Source organism: Mustela nivalis, assembly GCF_964662115.1.
Source record: "Mustela nivalis genome assembly, chromosome: 6".
NCBI classification, from domain to species: Eukaryota; Metazoa; Chordata; class Mammalia; order Carnivora; family Mustelidae; genus Mustela; species Mustela nivalis.
In genome coordinates this window covers 150,742,748-150,751,525 of record NC_139025.1, presented here as the reverse complement: position 1 = coordinate 150,751,525, position 8,778 = coordinate 150,742,748, and the positions used below count along the sequence as shown (strand labels likewise).

Here is an 8,778-nt window from a genome sequence, read left to right as displayed (position 1 = left end):
TAAGCAAAAGACAAGAATCACAGAGATGTTGATCCTTTAAAAAAACAAAAAAGCGGGGGGGGGCCTGGGTGGCTCAGTGGGTTAAGCCGCTGCCTTCAGCTCAGGTCATGATCTCAGGGTCCTGGGATCGAGTCCCACATCGGGCTCTCTGCTCAGCGGGGAGCCTGCTTCCTCTTTTCTCTCTCTGCCTGCCTCTCTGCCTACTTGTGATCTCTCTCTGTCAAATAAATAAATAAAATCTTAAAAAAAAAAAAGCATTTAAGTAGTCTCTACCCTGCACATGGGGCTCGAACTCACAACCCTGAGATCAGCTTTGCGCAGTGGCAGTCTCGTAGCCAATGAGGTTTATCCAAGGCACGATTATTGCTAATTGAAAACAACCCTGAGATCAAGAGTCACACACTCTTCAGACTGAACCCATTAGGCACCCCCAAGAGATGTTGATCCTGCTATTACTTGAGTCACCAAACCAATGCCAGGAACCACCTACGTCCAGACTTTTATGCTGAGTTCGTTAAGTATCTTGCTTTTTTTTTTTTTTTAAAGTAACTTCACTCTTGAACCATACATTGTTTGTCAGTGGTGGGGAGGAGCTTCTGTTACTTGCTGATAAAAACATTTCTAACTGATGAAAACCTCCCAGGAAGTCACTTTCCCTTCTCTCTGGATTCCTCCTCAGGATATCAGACTGGATCATATGCCCTTTCCAGAAGCAACTGCCCTCAAGTGGAACAGAATTCCCCTTTGGCCAATGGGGTGACTCTTGAGGTATGGGGGTCACCTTTCCCTGAGACAAATGGATGCAAGGAAGAAAAACGGTGGTGGTGGAGGGAGATGTGGCACTTTTAGAAAGGAAGAGGCGAGCACGGCTGCTGGGGAGGCCGCCAGCAGGGCCCCATGTGTGCCATTAGCTCAATTTTGGGACTGGGGAGGGGGTAGCAATCTGTGCCTCACCTACATGTACCTGTAGCCCATTCAGGCTGCTCTAGGGCTCTGCTGGAATCCTGCTGTGTGCAGAGGTGGCCAAATACCCCACCTGCGAGGCAATAAGGTCATCGAAACCACTAATGGACAGTTAGTTCATGAGCGACACCTCTCTCAGTGAGGTCAAAGAAATGTAGATTTTTTCCCTCCCTCTTAAAGCAGAAATAAACTTTCCTCTATTTATGAATAGATTACACTAGTTCATCAATTCCATGGGGCAGGGGTACAATTTTCTTGTTTTCTACTTCATCCCCAATCCCTAGCAACTGAGAAGACATGCTGAACAGGACAGAACCTTTCCACAGACCTTAGAGAACTGCCTTCGCTCCGACAGCAACCCACTGACTGGGGGTTAGGATAACTCCGTCTGCCACCATCTGACCTAACTATACTAACAGCTGCTCCGTATTTCCCCGCCTCGGCCCCAGGATGACAAGCCGAGACTGGTCTACAGCTGGAGCTGGTGAACCCATTCGGTTCTCAGGAATCATCTCTTTCTTTCTGGGGCTTCCCAGATCACCTCTTTACCCTTGTTCAGCCCTGGGACCCAATATCTGAAGTCTCTACTTCCTTCCCTTGCAAAACGGGGGGGGGGTGCAGGAGGAAGAAGACTTGTGCCCCTCGCTGACGTTCCAGCTCATTTTCCGCTGCAGTGTTTCAAAGACCACCAGCAGTGACTCAGTATCGTCCTCTCAGTAGCTGGGGTATAATTAGCCCGGACCCAAGGACCTGATTTCAAGAAGCCAGGCGCCCATTTGCAAACTCTGCTACCCACCTTGCACCAGCTAAGATCTAGTTCCTCCCTGGCGGGGATCGGTCATGCACACTCTTCTCCGCCAGGTCTGAAAGGCAAGGGGCCGGTCCCCTGACGGGCTTCCGTCTTCCCTGTGGTCCCCACCTCAGCAGCCCTCGCTCAGCTCCGTGACAGCTGGCTTGCTTTCTTTCATCTTCCTGCTCCGAGCAGAGCTCAAAGCTCCTTCTAATTGTCCCCGCTGGCAGGATTCTATTACGGTTGTTTATTTCCTCCATTATAAAAAGTCATATAAGCTCATTAAAGGAAATGTAGAAGATCCAACTAAGTAGGAAGACGAAGGGAGAGAAAAGCCTTCTGCCCCATTACCTAAACTCAAGCCTGGTTAATAAGTATCAGAAGCCCTTCTGACATGTCTCATTCACTTTTACGTGCCTCCTTTCTAGAATTTCCTAACCCCAGCTCATGGTGAGAGAACAGAGCAAGAGAAGACAGGAGCAGAAAACTACAAAAACAACCAGAAAATGAGTAACGAAATGCCAATGAGTAAGTCACTATAGAATTTCCTTTTAAATCTGAGCTCTTGGGGTGCCTGGGTGGCTCAGTGGGTTGGGCCTCTGCCTTCGGCTCAGGTCCTGAACTTAGGGTCCTGGGATCCAGCCCTGTATCGGGCTCCCTGCCTAACTGCTCAGCAGGGGGCCTGTTTCCCCCTCCCCCTCTGCCTGCCTATCTGCTTACATGGGATCTGTGTCTGTCAAATCAATAAAATCTTTTTTTTTTAAAGATTTATTTATTTATTTACAGACAGAGATCACAAGTAGGCAGAGAGGCAGACAGAGAGAGAGGAGGAAGCAGGCTCCCTGCTGAGCAGAGAGCCCAATGTGGGGCTCGATCCCAGGACCCTGGGATCATGACCTGAGCCGAAAGCAGAGGCTTTAACCCACTGAGCCACCCAGGCGCCCCAAATCAATAAAATACTTAAAAAAATAAACAAATCTGAGTTCTAGCAGTGCTTGGTTGGCTCTGCTGGAGGAGCATGTGACTGGACCTCGGGGTCGTGGGTTCAAGTCCCACACTGGCTGTGGAGGTTACTTAAAGTAAATAAAAAACAATCTGAGCTCTACTTGTTAATGTTTTGTACAGCGTTCAGAGAGTAATTCTAGAGGCGGTGGGAAGGTGTACAAAGATTTAATTCCCAGCAAGGAGTGTTGTGTTCTCTAGGACAGCTGATGAACGGGTCGAGATGCCGGGACAAGGGCGTTCCTAGAAGTAGCTTGTGCAAGCGCAGAAAAGGTTTGAGAGGACACGTCCCTATTATTACAAAACATCTTATGGGTGTTCTTTGGGGCGAAGGGGGTGGAAATGGAGAAAGGGGTAGGCTTTCACTTTTTCCTTTATAGGCCTGAAGAAAAAGACTGATTTTTGCAGAGATCCTTTCCTTAATTTCTCCGTTTGTGAAGTTTCTACATCTATGGAGAATATATGTTATTTTTAGAATCACAGAAGTGTAACAGAAGTGTTAGTGGATGAATGGTGTCCCCTGCCCCCCAAATTCATTAGTTGAAGCCCTAATCCCCAGCAGCTCAGAATATGACTGTATTTGGAGAGAGGATGTTTAAAGAGGCCATTAAGGTGATGTGAAGGTATTGGGGTAGGCCCTAATCCAATCTGACGAGGTCCCTATAGGAAGAGATTAGGACACACAGAAGGAAGACCATGTGAAGACACAGGGAGAAGACAGCCGTCTGCGAGCTAAGGAGAGAGGTCTCAGATGGAACTAATCCCGACGACAAATTGAACTTGGACTTCTAGAGACCAGAACGGTCAGAAAACAAATTTCTGCTGTTTGAACCATCCAGTCTGTGGTTCTTTGTTACAGCGGCCCGGCAAATGAAGACACGACGTAATTAAAAGGAAAGAAAGGCAAGCAGATACAAGTACTTGGTATTTCAAGTTTTCACACTGCAAGATTTTGCTGGTCATGAGAAACCCAGAGGTTCAGGAAGTCATCTGTAACTTTTATTTTTTTCTCTCCTTTTTGCAGCTACAATTTGAGCCTCAGCCTGTGGGGCCCGGAGAAACGGAGGATCCAGCAGAGCCAAGGTGAGGCCTCTTGGTTCCAAACTGCCACCAGCCGCCACTTAATATACACACACGCGCGCGCGCGCACATACACAGGTTCACGGAGCCCGAAAACAGGTCTTTGTGATAATGGTCTTCAACAGAAAGCCTGGGGCTGGGCTGGGAAAGAGAAACGGAGGGGTCCACAAGGGTGGTTCTTGGCCAGAGAAGTTTGCAAAGGAGCAGACAGTGCAGGTCCGATCCAGGGGCCACTCGGACCCATCACATACTCTAGGTGGGTCCCAGGCCCCTTGGGAAATTGAATGAAAATAAGCAACCTCTTCCTACAAAGATACACACACACAGATTTTTGCACATTAATTCAGTGGTTTGTGTCTTCTCCCTTCCCAACATCTGTGTATGCTAATTAAAAACCCCTGCTCTCGGGGCGTCCAGGTGGCTCAGTCAGTTAAGTGTCCAACTCTTCATCTCGGCTCAGGTCTTGATCTCAGGGCACGAGTTCAAGCCCCGTGTTGGGCTCCATGCCCAGCATGAAAAAAACAAAAAACAAAAAAACAAAAAACCAACAAACGAAACACACCTTTGCTCTAGTTAAAAACAGAAAAAGTTAATTTCAGGAACACAAGTTTCAGTTGGAGTTCTGCTGTGCAAAACTGCCCTCCCCACCCCCGGCCCCCCCAGTTAGAGATAAGACTAACGGAAAGGTAAAAGGGCGGTCAGATATAGCCTGGAAAGAAGCCAAGGAACCTGCACAAACATTTCCATGAAGCAGAACGGTGAAGGCTCCACGTGGCTCTAAATGCAACTTGCCTGAGAGCAGCAGCGGCTGAAGAAGCATCTTTCCATGTAACGAGCACGGGAGAGGCGGCCCCAGCCGACGGTGTGGCCCTGGCTGTGTTTCCTCTCGAGCTGCAGCTCATCAGAGAGCAGAAAGATAGGTGGAACCAAGGTTCGGATGCAGAGGAAACTGGCCTGGAGGACGAGAAAGTGAAGTCATAAACACAAGACACCAGGGTTTAGGTGGACACATTCAAGGACTTTTGGGTGCTGTGGCGACAGGTCAGGCTTCGGACATTTGCACGGCTCTCTCCTACACTCTGAACGCCAGACAATGAAGGGGCAGAGAATAAAAACTTCTGGGCTGCACATTGGATGACTGGAAAAAACTTTTGCAAGAAGGTTCACTGCAGGGTTATCTATATTAGTGAAACACTGTCCTCAAATAGGGACCAGTGGGGTCGATGAGGGTGCATTATTTGAAAAAGGATGCGGGAGGCTCCTGGGTGGCTCAGTGGGTTAAGCATGAACAGAGGGAGGGGCAGAGGGAGAAGTGGACCCCTCGCTGAGCAGGGAGCCCCATGCGGGACTCGATCTCAGGACCCCGGGATCATGACCTGAGCCAAAGGCAGATGCTCAACCCACTGAGCCACGGAGGCGCCCTGTTTGTTTGTATTTTAATAAAGAAATAAAATAAAATGCGGCTCCTAGTATATTTACAACGACATCCGTGGCTTGCAGTGTGTGTTTACTAGACAGCGCTGGCCCAGGAGAACGCCTAGAACATAGGAGAGTCACTGTAGCGACTCTCAGCGTTGAGTGCCTGGTGAACGGTAAGTGCTTATCGCACGGCCACTTTTGTTCCAGAAACTTCTCCCTGTGCCCTCTCTTGGCTCCACATTGCGGATCTCTGCCTGGAAGGCATTAGCTGTTTCCCTGCCTACCTTGTCATCTTCCTTCACCCAGTGAGAGCTCCCGGCCTTCCCTTTTAGCTTCCCCCTCTCTGGGACCTCTCTAGAGGCGTCACCCCCACCGCCCCCCAACCCCCCCCCCAATCTCACACCCTCACACCAACACATATGATTCAGGATTTCTGTGCAGGGACAAACTTTCTTGACATCAGTCCACTGTCCCCTCCTGCTCCCAGCGGCTCTGGACCCCGAGCACCTCTGCTCCACTGAGGTCACCTCATCTCGGGACTATCATCCTTCTCGGTTTTCTCGTCAGGCCCCGCACGTCGGAAGCTCGATCCGTGCTGCTCAGACAGATGGCTCGTCGCCAGCAGGGGCTGCGGGCAGGCTGCCAAGAGGCTGCCCCATGCGGCCTTTACTCTGACAAATCCACTCCTGGGGCCCCGGGCTAGCCTCGGCCCGGCAGCTGGTGGAGAGGAGATCTGAGCCTCAGCTGCGAGCCTGGACTCCTCCAGCTCTCGGGAGACCAGCGCGTGCACCAGATGGCACATTTTCAATGCATTTAGCGGGGCGAGAACAGTTTTGTTTAGGAAAACATCTCGATCAGCCACTTTGGTTGAGGAAGGGGAGGGCGGGGCTGGGGACATGGTTAAACACACGAGGGACTAAAGAGCTTCACGGGCGTCTTCACAGGAGCCTGGGGAGAAGAGACCCCAAGAAGAGAGAAGACAGGGAAGGTCAGAGAAATGATATGAAGCGGGGGTTGCAATGCAAAACAAAATGGCAGGAGCCACAGCCCAGGATGAATTCCAGTGAGAAATTTCCAGTGGCAGGGACACCAAAGGACGGACGGATGGACGGACGGATCCCCACCCCTTTTTAAAAGATTTTATTTATTTATTTGACAGACAGAGATCACAAGTAGGCAGAGAGAGAGGCAGAGAGGGGGAAGTAGGCTCCCCGCTGAGCAGAGAGCCCGATGCGGGACTCGATCCCAGAACCCTGAGATCATGACCTGAGCAAAGGGCAGAGGCTTTAACCCACTGAGCCACCCAGGCACCTTATATAACATCTTTAAAAGGTGAAGGAGAATGGGAGGCTCAGGCTTCCAGTTATGGGATGAACAAGTCACAGGGATGAAAGGTACAGCACAAGGGCACAGAGTCAATGGAATCGTAGGAGCTTTGGCAGGGGACAGGCGGGAGCTACACTTGCAGTGAGCCCAGGATAACATACAGAGCTCCTGAATCGCTACTTGTACAACTGAAACTAATGTGATATTATTACATCGTGTGTCAACTACACTTCAATAAAAAAAAAAAAGCTAGGGGCACCTGGGTGGCTCAGTGGGTTAAGCCTCTGCCTTCGGCTCAGGTCATGATCTCAGGGTCCTGGGATGGAGCCCTGCATCGGGCTCTCTGCTCTGCGGGGAGCCTACTTCTCCGTCTCTCTCTCTCTCTCTGTCTGCCTATCTCTCTGCCTACTTGTGATTTCTGTCAAATAAATAAATAAAATCTTAAAAAAAAAAAAAAGCAGCAGCAGCAGCAGGCTTCCTGCTGAGCAGGGAGCCCGACAAGGGGCTTGATCCCAGGACCCTGGGATCATGACCTGAGCCGAAGGCAGACGCTTAACCAACTGAGCCACCCAGGTGTCCCACCTCTGTCCATTTTTTAACTGGTTGTTTCCCCAGTGTTGAGCTGTAGGAGTTATTTCTAGTTTTTGGTTATTAAGCCCCTATCAGATCTATGATCTCTAAATATTCTCTTCCATTCTGTGGGTTGCCTTTTCATTCTGTTAACTGTTTCCTTTTGTGATACAGACCTATTTATCTGTTTTTCCTTTTGTGGACTGTCACGTCCAGAAAATAATTACCAAATCCAAATCCAGAAAGGCATACACTTTTCTGTTATGTTTTAAGAGTTTTATAGCTTTACCTCTTGTGTTTTTGATCCAGTTTGAGTTAATTTATGTATACGGCGTGAGGTAAGGGTCCACCTTCGTTCTCTTGTATGTGGATGTCCAATTCTTCCAGCACCATTGATGGAAAAGACTATCCTTTCCCCACTGAGTAGTCTAGGCACTCTAGATGAAGATCAACTACCCCACGCACGATGGCTTATTTGTGGGCTCTCTACTCTATCCCGTCAGCTTACGGTCTGTCTTTATGCCAGTAACATGCTGCCTTGATTACTGTAACTTTTAAAAAAAAGATTTTATTTATTTGAGAGCAAGAGAGAGAAAGCACAGAGAGAGAGGGAGAGGGAGAAGCAGACTCCCGCTGAGCACAGAGACAGACATGGGGCTCCATCCCAGGATCCTGAGATCATGACCTGAGCCCAAGGCAGCCGCTCAACCGACTGAACCACCCAGGCGCCCCTGCAGTAACTTCTTGAAATTAGGAAGTGTGAGACCTCCAACTTTGTGCTTCTTTGTCAAAATTGTTTGGCTATTCAGGGTCCCTTGAGATTTCATATGAATTTTTTTTTTTAAAGATTTTATTTATTTATTTGACAGAGAGAGATCACAAGTAAGCAGAGAGGCAGGCAGAGAGAGGAGGAAGCAGGCTCCTGGCTGATCAGAGAGCCCGATGCGGGGCTTGATCCCAAGAGCCTGGGATCATGACCTGAGCCGAAGGCAGAGGCATTAACCCACTGAGCCACCCAGGCGCCCCAAGGACCTTTCTTTTTTTAAAGAATTTCTTTTTTTTTTTTTAGGGGCACCTGGATGGTCAGTTGGTTAAGTGTCTGCCTTTGGCTCAGTTGTGATCCCAGGGTCCCGGGATCCAGACCTGCGTGGGGCTCCCTGCTCAGCGGGGAGTCTCCCCTCTGACCCTCCTCCCTCTCTCTTATCTCTCTCTCCCAAATAAATAAATCTTTTTAAAATTTATGTATTATTATTATTTTTTAAGATTCTCTTTATTTGACACAGAGAGAGGGAATAAGCAGCTGGAGTGGGTTTTTGGGGGGGCACCCAGGTGCCCCAAATAAAATCTTACCAGAAAAAAATTTTTTTTGAGAGAAAGCGAATGAACGAGCAGGGGGTGGGGACATGGAGAGAGAGAATCTCAGGCAAACTGTCTGCTGCGTGTGGAGCCCAATGTGGGGCTTGACCCCAGGACGCCAAGATCATGACCTGAGCCAAAATCAAGAGTCGGACACTTAACCGACTGAGCCATTCCAACACCCCGATACTACAGGCCTTGTAAGACCAGAATCTGTAATAGTTCATTTTGAATGGCTTGTCTTCCTGCGAGATGGATTCCTCCTTTGCCCC

The 8,778-nt window shown here is 49.2% G+C and overlaps 1 long non-coding RNA gene across 2 annotated transcripts; it reads left to right on the top strand.

The window, feature by feature from the left end:
- Positions 1 to 612: 612 nt before the first annotated feature.
- On the top strand, positions 613 to 5,321 carry LOC309867338. Of its 2 annotated transcripts, none has more exons than XR_014313118.1 (3): positions 613 to 768; positions 2,182 to 2,281; positions 3,780 to 5,321. It is a non-coding gene; the product is annotated as an uncharacterized lncRNA (long non-coding RNA). The 2 variants fall into 2 exon arrangements; XR_014313119.1 differs by having other exon boundaries at positions 641 to 768; positions 1,248 to 2,281.
- Positions 5,322 to 8,778: the final 3,457 nt, after the last annotated feature.